Source organism: Lipotes vexillifer, unplaced genomic scaffold, assembly GCF_000442215.2.
Source record: "Lipotes vexillifer unplaced genomic scaffold, Lipotes_vexillifer_v1.1 scaffold194, whole genome shotgun sequence".
Classification (NCBI taxonomy): domain Eukaryota; kingdom Metazoa; phylum Chordata; class Mammalia; order Artiodactyla; family Lipotidae; genus Lipotes; species Lipotes vexillifer.
The window spans coordinates 1,386,804-1,398,650 of NW_006771758.1; the positions used below are offsets into that span (position 1 = coordinate 1,386,804).

General features: G+C 42.4%; 1 pseudogene; it reads left to right on the plus strand.

Moving 5' to 3' along the window:
- Positions 1–10,286: 10,286 nt before the first annotated feature.
- Positions 10,287–11,288, plus strand: LOC103088859 (RNA-binding motif protein, X-linked 2 pseudogene; annotated as a pseudogene).
- The last annotated feature ends 559 nt before the right edge of the window (positions 11,289–11,847 follow it).

Below are 11,847 nucleotides of genomic sequence, written 5' to 3' on the forward strand. Positions count from 1 at the left end.
AGTCAGAAAAGGCTTATCTGAGCAGGTGACAATTGAGTTAAAACCTGAAATATGAGTAGGAGTTGGTCAATCAAAGATCTGGGTGAAAAGTATTTCAAGCAGGGAAGAAAGTAAGTGGAAAATCCCTGAGGCAGGAGTGCCAGTTCCAGGTAAGATGATGTAAGCACATTCTCTCCCAGTAGATATGGCTAGAAAGCTTGAAGTTTTCTTAACTTAAACCATAGAAGGCAAATTAGAGAAGATCAGAATTTGAAGTACCACCAAACCAGCTGTGAATTTCCCCTTTTTTCCCTGGTATCCCCAACCTGGTTTCTAGACATCCTGATATCCAGAGCTTGTCAGGAGGCAGAGGAAGAGAGGTCCAGGAGAAGCCTTCTAGAGCTGGGCTAATGCTAAGGGAGAATGGAAATTTCTTGGGGGTGGTCCTTTTCTCTCAAGCACCAGCCCTCAGGCAATCCCACAGTAGCAACGATAGGAACAGTAACAGCAGCCAAGGCCTACAGGTGTCTACTTTCTGAGGAGGGGAGCCTTTCTCTCTCATTAGAGGGACTTTGAGCCTAAGGAGGTGGGGAGAACACCTACTGCTTTTTTCTTTCTTACTGTTCTCCCACCACTGATGCAGGCACAGCTGTAGGAAGTCCAAGGCTGAGTGTTGTACTTAAAGGCCTGAGGACTGAACAGGGGAACACCAGGAACCTGGAAACTACAGGGAGATCATAGAAAGGGAGGAGTCAGAAAGAATTCTTTCATAAAAAAAGGAAATGCAAATGACTCAAACATATGGAAAGATGTTCCATCTTGCTCATAGAGAGAGAAATGTAAATTAAAACCATGCTGAGATACCACTTCTTACCTATCAGATGGCAAAAAGTCCAAAAGATTGACCACATATTCTGTGATGTTACTTTGGGGAAACAGAACTTTTCATTCCTTTATGGTGGGAAGGCAAAATGGTACAACTTCTGTGGAGGTTAGTTGGCAATATCTACAAAATTTTCATTTTCTCTTTGTCTCAGAAATTCCACTTCCAAGTTTTGATCCTAAAAATACACTTACAAAAATATGAAAATTTCTGTGTATGCTGTGCCAAGTGCAAATTGCATTACTTGGGATAGAAAAAGACTGGCTACAACTTAAGTGTTCATCAGTAGGAAGCTGTCTGCATAAATAATAGTCCATGCTCACAGTGGAGTTCTCCAAGCTGTAAATATGCTATGAAGTGATTTCCAAGGTATAACAATGAGTGAGAAAACAAGACAGAGAAAAGTTATTGCAGTAAGCTCCTGTTTAAATACATATATGCTTATACATACATTATATCTATGGTATATATATACACACACGTATTTTATATATATATATACATATATATAAAAGAGATTACATATATTTAAAACAAAATGTTACCTGCTGCAGAGAGAGTGAACAAGATAGAGGGAATAAGATGAGAAACTAGACTCTGCATATAATTTGTTTTATAGATTTGACTTTTAACCACCTAAATGTCTAGATGATTAACTAACAAAAATAAAAATAAAGGCGCTTCCTAAGAAATAAAAACAAAATAAAACAAAAATTAACAGTATATTGAAAGGAATTATTTCACATGATTTTAAAACATAGTAATTTGGCTATGTATCCCTAGTAAAGAAAAAGAACTGCAAAACTATCTTAAAGTATGTTTAGTAATCATATTGTTAGTAATAATATTGCTGTTATTATTCTGAAACTATTATATTCATGGTAGAATAAAGCAAATAAGTAATTGTTAATGTTGTTAGGAACCAAGATTTTCAGATTAGGAGAAAATAGATACAAATACTATGAAAATCAAAGATATTACATAATACCCTGTAATAATAAATTTGTATTATTATGAACTCATGATGTCTTTCCTTTTTAAAATAAAAAAAGTATTGCCAAGATCTCTCCACTGTAATGTCCTAAAAACAATAATAAATCCAATAGAAATGAGCACTGCTAATCTTCAGATCATGGCCTCCAAATACCATTTCCTTGGAAAAATCGCTGACGAGGTTGAAGCAGAAAATGTAAAAGACAAGTCTGGATATCGTGTAATAATAAAAAGCAAGGAAGCAGTTAAAGAAGTCTGGTGTTGTGTCAAAAGGACTCAGGAGCCATAGTGAAAAAGTTCCCCTTGGCCAAAGTTGGAATTATCTGAACATTAAATAGAATAACAACTGTAATTAATTCAAACAAGTCAAATGCACTAAACTTCATGAGTTCATTTTTAAAAAGAAGCATTTCTGAAAGATGCTAGGGAACCAACTCACTATTCTGAATACTGGCGAATACAGAGAAAAATCAAGCATTTATTTTTGTTCTCAGAATTTCCAAACAATTGGTGAAGGAAACATTTCTCTTTAGCAAAACAAATAAATCCCAGTTGAATGAAAAAGTAATGATAGAATTAGAATGTGACCATTTTTGCAAACCCTGAATGAAATAATGGATCTAGTCAATAATCCTCAATGGGGCTTCCCTGGTGGCGCAGTGGTTGAGAGTCCGCCTGCCAATGCAGGGGATGCGGGTTCGTGCCCCGGTCCGGGAAGATCCCACATGCCATGGAGCGGCTAGGCCCGTGAGCCATAGCCGCTGAGCCTGTGTGTCCGGAGTCTGTGCTCCGCAACGGGAGAGGCCACAACAGTGAGTGCGAGGCCCGCGTACCGCAAAAAAAAAAAAAAAAAAAAAAAAAAAAATCCTCAATGATAGCTTATATTGCCATAGAGGGAGACGACCCCTCACTATGTGCCTCGTGATAGAAATTCCCAACACCACCTGTGTTCGTTTTCTAGCCTGGGTGGCTGAAACAAAAGAAATTCATTTTCTCACAGAGGTGAAAAGGCTGAAATCAAGGTGTCAGTAGGGTTGATTTCTTCTAAGTCCTCTCACCTTGCCTTGCACATGGTCCATCTTCTTGGGTTTTCACTCTGTAACTGTCCGTTTCCAAATTTCCTCTTCTTATAAGGACACAAGCCATACTGGATTAGGGCCCACCCTAATGATCTGATTTTAACTAAATTACCTCTTTAAAGATCCCGTCTCCAAGAAGAGTTCACATTCTTAGGTACCGGGGATTATGACATCAACATACAAATTTTGGGGAGACACAGTTCAGCCCATAACAACATCCATCCATGACATATTCTTGCCAAAAACTAGAATCTGAATTAGATCACAATTAAACACCAGTTTACAGGGAAACCGGGGCGGGCGGGGGGACAGTGCTGTGGGGGTGAGAAACATGTTAAACAACACAATGGGAATGCAGTCCACAAAATTCAGAATTTGGAAAACTCCAAACTTCCAAGTGACCTGCTTCTGCAACAGATAAATTGCAAGGACAAAAGAAGAGGTACCCACAGATTATCAGAGACCTAAGAAATACATGGATCAAATGCTATCTATGTGGATCCTAATGAAACCAAGCAATTTTTTAAAAGACATATTTGTGAGACAATTGGGAAATTTGAACATTAACTGATTCTGAGATTTTTTTACATTATTAAGGAATTGCTTTTAGGTGTGCTAATGTAGGTTGTGTTTTTAAAACAGTCCTTATCTTTTAGAGAAAACATACTAAAATATTTACGTATGGGTGACATGATGTCAGGGATCTATTTAAAAATAATCCGGTGGGGAAGGAGGCAGACAGAGTGCAGATGAAAAAAAAGAGTGGCAATGAGTTAATGCTCACAACTAGGTGATGGGTACATTGGGCTTGCTTATACCACGCTCTCTACTTTTGGGTATGTTTGAAGTTTTCCATAATAAAAAGCTTATAAATCAATAAATGAATGAACGAATGGGTGGTCATACCACGCATCCCACTGGGCAAGAGCAAAACAACTAAGATGAAAACAGGGAAGATTAACATACTAAGGGAAGCAATTGGGAATAAAATGTGACTAACACATAATAGCAACTGCCCTTTGTTGAGCAACAGGTAGATGCCAGGACAAGCACTAGGCAAGATCATACATCTATATGTATAGTCACAAATCTCTACTGCTTTTCATCTTTATAATGTTCCTGGAGCAGGGGAGAAACTGGGTCATTTTACAAATAGAAAATCCAAGATTCAGAGATGCCTGAAACCATAAACTGGTAAGGACCTGAGATCAACCAGCACCCAAGACTTTGGTCTACAATGTGTATCCCCTTTCCCTTATCCCACTGTACCTTGGGGGTTCAAAAGGAAATGAAATAATGGCCAAAACTTGAGTCAAGAGGGAGTGGCCTCAATCTGGAAATAAAACTTTGTTTTCTTTCTTTGTTCTTAAGGAAATTAGTTTTAAGAGCTTTCTTAGCTTTGTCCTCTATCAGTACTCTTCATTTTTTTTTTTTTCCAGAGGAAAAAAAAAGCACTTTAAATGGTCCTCATCCAACAGAAATGCTTGCAGTCACATTTCTCTGCAGGTTCACTTTTACAGTAATGAATACAAAGCCTTTTCTTCATCCCCATGATGATATATGTAGAGCTATGACACCAACGTGGAAATATAAAGAAAACAGAGATAGTGTGGAAAATATGTGCGCATTTTTTATCTCCTGCTATGAGTTTCTAGGTATTCCTCTCTGCCAAAATAAAACTCTTCAGACATGATTCACAAGCACATGGTGTCTCAGATAAAATGTCATCCATCTTTTTCACTTGTAGACTATGTTTTCATTGTTTTTTATTTTCAGTACACTCTTTTTAATAACGTGGGGAAGTAGACTCCATTTTAGAAAGATTTCCATCAAGACAGATAACAGTGAAAGGATCAGCCCATGAAGCTGAAGCCTGGCTCACCTGTGATTCTATACAACCAGTCATTACTCAAGCTACTAGAATGTCAGCTTCTCTATCCCCTTAGATTTTTATCTTCCTCATGAATGTTAGGGGAAGAGTTGAGGTGGAAGTGGACGTTAATGATTTGTCTCTTCCAGAATCATCTGCTTGACTGCTCCTTCAGGCTACTTGGTCTTCGGCCACTTTTCTCTGCAAAGGTCGTGGGAGGGATCTGGGGAGAGAGGGCCCTTACTTCCCTTTATGAATCTGCCTTGAGCACAAGGATTGGGAGTAGAGGGGTGCAGAGGGGACTTTTGGTCTGGCCTCCCATTCATGAAAGGACTAAAGTTCTCCTTTAAAGATTTTTCTCTATGGGGTTATAAATAAAGATAGGAAGATAAGGTGACAGGACTGGAAGATACTGATGTTTGCCTTGCCTTTCAGCTTTAGGCTTGTATCCTATCCCTGAGCTACTGTGTCCACAGTACGCAATTTGTATACCATTGTAATTACGCCATAAAGAGCGCAGTTTTATTGCTTGTATTTTTCGTGTGTGTGTTGCAAAGCATTAATTTGTCATATATAAATGTTTAAAGCATACCAATATTTTGCAATCATATTTTGTAATTTCCTTATTTGTTAATACACTGGTAGCCTCAAAAAATGGAAGTAGCTCTGGCTCCTTTCTCTGTCTGAAAGGCCTTGAGAGGGACTTCCCTGGAACTCCAGCAGTTAAGACTCTGTGCTTCCAATGCAGGGGCCTCAGGTTCGATCCCTGGTCGGGCAACTAAGATCCCACATGCCACATGGTGTGGCCAAGTTAAAAAAAAAAAAGAAAGGCCTTGAGAAGAGGAAGGGGAGAAGGTATGGTAACAATAGGCACAACAGTGAACATATACTGAGCATTTTTATGGGCCAAGTGCTGCTGGGTATCCTAATTTAACTCGTTAATTAGCACTTTTAAAAAAAAATAAATTTGTTTATTATTTTTTTGGCTGTGCTGGGTCTTCGTTGCTGCACGTGGGCTTTCTCCAGTTGTGGCGAGCAGGGGCTACTCTTTGTTGCAGTACGTGGGCTTCTCATTGTAGTGGCTTCTCTTGTTGTGGAGCACAGGCTCTGGGAGCACGGGCTTCAGTAGTTGTGGCATGTGGGCTCAGTAGTTGTGGCTCGCAGGCTCTAGAGTGCAGGCTCCGTAGTTGTGGCACATGGGCTTAGTTGCTCCACATCATGTGGGATCTGCCCAGACCAGGGCTCGAACCTGTGTCCCCTGCATTGGCAGGTGGATTCTTAACCACTGTGCCACGAGGGAAGCCCTAATTAGCAGATTAATTAACATGTATTAATTAATTTAATCCTCACCTAAGAGGTAGATATTATCTCCATTTTACAGATAAGGAAATTGAGACACAGCTAATAAGAAGCTGTGTATCAAACTTTACTGAAGGGTTGGAAGAAGCCAAAGGCAATTACAGAGTATGAGGGAAATAGTATAAAACTAAATACTAAGTATAACTTTTTGTGGTTAAAAGGAAAAGCACCTAAGAGGTTAAACCCTCCATAAAGGGAATTTCCTTCCTGGAATCCCCCCAGATCCTAAGCTTGTTTCTGGACCCTCATATTCTCATATGAAAGCACCACCCTCCTCTCTAATCTCTGGAAAATTCCACCCTTCCTCACAAGGACTGTTTTTGCCCCAGGGCCATATCTCTTCCCCAACCAGGGGATGTGTTTCCCCTAGGGAAAATATCTCAAATTCTGAGTTACTCAGTCTGACATAACACTCAGGTATTTGTCAAGGAGGTGCGCTGTAGGGGAGGGGGTTGTTGATACTCCAGGTGTCCAGTCCTCTTTGGTGTCTCTCTTGACATGGTAGGTGACAGAGATCTTCTATCTTGGCCTTTCAATAACTTTTGGACCTACTTTTATCTTCCAAAACTTAACATTAATCATCAAAGGCAGTTAAATCTAAACCAATCCACAGGGATATACAGAATCATACCTAAATGCTTCATAATTTGCAAATGTATCTTTCTCAACACTGGAGTTAGTGCTCTGGATTACTACGGTTCCTTTATTTGGTTCACTGTCCCCCTCCCCTCAAATAGGGTTCCCTTGAGCAAACTATCTTCCTCCCCATAACTACTTGGGGTGGATGGGAGGTGCGTGGGCGAGGGTATGAAGACTTAGGTCTTCCAGCTGCAACACAATGTAAATAAGGTCATCTGAGACTTTTTTTTAAAACATACTTCCTCTATATTCTAAGTCATCAATAAAAGACTACAGTTGATATTATTCGGTCACATTTTACCCCAGCACCAAAAGTATTCATTGAGAGTTCCCTGAGAGCTTGGTTGTTAATAAACGCTGTATAACTACTTTCTATGAGGCAAGTACCAGGGCCTGGCCCTTACCCAGCTAAGTTGTAAGAAATCTCATATTAATGTTTTATTATTGTAAACATTAGTTGGGGTTGGCCCCAAGCACAGGGATAAATCGGTACTATAAACAATTCAAGGGCAGTTTTTAGAATGAAAGCAATGCCTAGAATAAGAAGTTTTCCAAAGCACTTTTACACCTACTACATTGTTTCAGTCTCACGATAACTCAGAAAGGTCCTTAAACTTGTCATTATTACCTGCATTCATAGAACAGGAAATTGAGAGTTTAAGTGATTGGGCAAGGTCACCCAGTTAATTAATCAAAGTACAAAGCTTGCTTTCGGACAACCTAGTCCAACTTTTGCCAAAGCATTGACATTTGCCTTCTTTATATCTGTAACGCATTTCACAGGATTAAAACTCATTTAATCCTTGTGATGGTTAATTTTACGCATCAACTTGTCTTGGCTAAGGAATGCCCAGATAGCTGGTAAAACAGTGTTTCTGGGTATGTTTCTGAGGGTGTTTCAGAAGCAGTTAGAATTTGAATTGGTGAAACAAGTAGAGCAGATAGCCCTCCTCAATGTGGGTGGACGTTATCCAATCTGTTGAGGGCCTGAATAAAACAAAAAGGTAGAGGAAGGGTGAATTCACTCTCTCCCTGTGAGCTGGGACACCTGTCTTCTCCTGCCCTTGACATTATAACTCCTGGTTCTTGGGCTTTCAAACTTGGACTGGGACTTACACCATTGTGTTCCCTCAGCCACCTCCCTTAGTGGGTTCAGCATTGTGTTAATCAAGAATACAAGTCTGGGACTTCCCTGGTGGTGCAGTGGTTAAGAATCTGCCTGCCAATGCAGGGGATACAGGTTCAAGCCCTGATCCTGGAAGATTCCACGTGCCACAGAGCAACTAAGCCCGTGCGCCACAACTACTGAGGCCATGCGCCACAACTACTGAGCCTTGCATGCCGCAACTACTGAAGCCCATGTGCCTAGCACCCGTGCTCCACAACAAGAGAAACCACTGCAATGAGAAGCCAGCGAACTGCAATGAAGAGCAGCCCCCACTTGCCACAACTAGAGAAAGCCTGTGTGCAGCAAAGAAGACACAATGCAGCCAAAAATAAATTAATTAATTAAAAATAAATAAATAAAACAAAATAAAAATTAAAAGGTAGATATGGGGGGGGGAGAATACAAGTCTGAGATCCTGGAATGACCTCTGAAACAAAAGTACCCAAATTGAAGGAGACAAAAATTCTTCATGGAAACTAAGAGCCAGCAATAATTCTAGTCATTATTATTGACATTAGGAATAACTTCTGACAGTTATCATCAAACAACTTAAATAATTCATTGGGAAAAGAATAATCTTTTCAACAAATGGTGCTGGGACAACTGGATATTCACACGCAAAGAATGAAATTCACATCATATACAAAAATTAACTCAAAATGGATCAAGGACCTGAATCTAAGAACTAAAACTACAAAACTCTTAGAAGAAAATATAGAGGTGACCTTGGAATAAGCAGTATTTAGGTACAGCACCAAAAGGACAAGTAACCAAAGGAAAAAAATTAATAAATTGGACTTGATCAAAATTTTAAAATGTTGTGCTTCAGAGGACATTATCAAGAAAGTGAGGGACTTCTCTGGTGGTCCAGTGAGTAAGACTCTGAGCTCCCAATGCAGGGGACCCAGGTTCAATCTCTGGTCAGGGAACTAGATCCCACATGTACACCACAAATGAAGAGTTTGCATGCCGCAGCTAAGAGTCTGCATGCCAAAACTAAGAAGTCTGCATGACACAACTAAAAGACCCTGCATGCCACAACTAAGGATCCCACATGCCTCAGCAAAGATCCGGCATGCCTCAGTGAAGATCCCAAGTGCCACAACTAAGACTCAGTGCAGCCTAAATAAATAAGTAAATACGGACTTCCCTGGTGGCGCAGTGGTTAAGAATCCGCCTGCCAATGCAGGAGACATAGGTTCAATCCCTGGTCCGGGAAGATCCCATGTGCCACAGAGCAAATAAGCCCATGCACCACAACTACTGAGCCTGTGCTCTAGAGACCATGAGCCACAACTATGGAAGCCCGCACACCCTAGAGCCCCTGCGCCGCAACTACTGAGCCCACACACCACAACTACTGAAGCCCGCGTGCTCTAGAGCCCGCGAGCCACAACTACTGAGCCCGCATGCTTCAACTACTGAAGCCCGTGGGCCTAGGGCCCATGCTCCGCAACCAAGAGTAGCCCCTGCTTGCCGCAACTAGAGATAGCCTGCGTGCAGCAATGAAGACCCAACGCAGCCAAAAATAAATAAAGTTAAAAAAAAAAAAAAGGCCTCAATTGACTGGTCTTAAATCATTATTATAAATAAATAAATAAATAAATAAGTTTTAAAAAAAATTTTATTTATTTTTGGTTGCGTTGGGTCTTCATTGCTGAGCGCAGACTTTCTCTAGTTGTGTCGTGCGGGGGCTACTCTTTTGTTGTGGTGCACAGGCTTCTCATTGCGGTGGCTTCTCTTATTCTGGAGCATGAGCTCTAGGTGCGCAGGCTTCAGTATTTGTGGCACACGGGCTCCGTAGCTGTGGCTCGCTGACTCTAGAGCGCAGGCTCAGTAGTTGTGGTACACGGGCTTAGTTGCTCTGTGGCATGTGGGATCTTCCCAGACTAGGGCTCGAACCCATGTCCCCTGTACTGGCAGGCAGATTCTTTTTTTTTTGCAGTACGCGGGCCTCTCACTGTTGTGGCCTCTCCCCTAGCGGAGCACAGGCTCCGGACGCGCAGGCTCAGCGGCCATGGCTCACGGGCCCAGCCACTCTGCAGCATGTGGGATTTTCCCAGACCCGGGCACAAACCGTGTCCCCTGCATCGGCAGGCGGACTCTCAACCACTGCACCACCAGGGAAGCCTGGCAGGCAGATTCTTACGCACTGCGTCACCAGGGAAGTCCCTAAATACTTTTTTTTTTTTAAGTGACAAAGACAACGTACAAAATGCGAGAAAGAAATGCGCGCGCAGCACCGGGGCTGCGCATGTGTCAGACGGCTTCTCCCGGAAGTCACTTCCTAGGTTCTGAGCGTGAAGTCGGTTCCTAGCTTCTGAGCGTGAAACCGCAGAGATGAACCCTTTAGCTAAAGTTAAGCTGATCAACGAGCTGAATGAGCATGAGGTCCAGCTAGGGGTAGCAGAGAAGGTGTCTTGGCACTCCGAGTACAAGGACAGCGCGTGGATCTTCTTCGGAGGGCTTCCTTATGAGCTGACTGAAGGGGACATCATCTGTGTGTTCTCACAATATGGCGAAATTGTTAACATTGATTTGGTACGGGACAAGAAGACTGGGAAATCCAAAGGATTCTGTTTGCTATGAAGACCAGAGGAGCACAATTCTGGCTGTTGACAATTTTAATGGGATCAAGATCAAAGGAAGAACTATCCGAGTGGATCATGTGTCTAACTATCAGGCCCCTAAGGACTCAGAAGAAATGGATGATGTGACCAAAGAGCTGCAGGAGAGGGGCTGCGGGGCTCACACTCCCTCACTGAGTTCATCTGAGGGCTCTGAAGATGGCAAACCCACCAGAAAACACAAAAAAGACAGAAAGGAAAAAAGAAAAGAAAGGAAGAAAAAGAGAAGACTGACCAGGAGGTACAGGCAGAGCAGCCAGCCTCCTCTTCAACGCCCAGAAGCAAGATGATAAAGGAAAAGGATGACCCTGGCTCTAAAAAGCACAGTGGCAAGAACTCAGAGAGGGGTCAGAAGTCAGAGTCCAGGGAGGTGTGGAAGCCCCAGCCCAGCTCCCCTGAGATCAGGACAACCTGCCATGGTGGAACAGAGGACGGAGAGAGGGAGCCGAGGAAGGAGAAGCCCAAGCATGAACACAAGTCATCACTCAGGAGGGAAGAGAGATAAGACAAGAACAGAGATAGAGACAGAGGTCGAAGCTCAGACGCACGTTGCAGCCGGCACAGTGGGCGCTCTGAGGGTCGTAGTCACAGAAGTAGAAGTAGGAGTCAAGATAAATCCCACAGGCATAAAAGGGCCCGGCACTTCCGGGACGGGGAGTCCTCTAATCCTAGTGACCACAGGCATCACTGAAGCCACAGCCTGTTCAGCTGCATGGTAGAATTGGAAATGAACTGTGTTTTTTGTTTGTTTGTTTGTTTTTTCTGTACGCGGGCCTCTCACTGTTGTGGCCTCTCCCATTGCGGAGCACAGGCTCCGGACGCGCAGGCTCAGCGGCCATGGCTCACGGACCCAGCCGCTTCGTGGCATGTGGGATCTTCCCGGACCGGGGCACGAACCAGCGTCCCATGCATCGGCAGTAGGACTCTCAACCACTGAGCCACCAGGGAAGCCCCTGAACTGTGTTTTTAAAATGCAGTGAAATTCAGTTATGCTTTTACTATTTCTATATGTAAAATATCTGAGGATGAGTTCTTTTATTTTTTATTTTTATTTTTTTTACATCTTTATTGGAGTGAGTATAATTGCTTTACAATGGTGTGTTAGTTTCTGCTTTATAACAAAGTGAATCAGTTATACATATACATATGTTCCCATATCTCTTCCCTCTTGCGTCTCCCACCCTCCCACCCTCCCTATCCCACCCCTCCAGGCAGTCACAAAGCACTGAGCTGATCTCCCTGTGCTATGC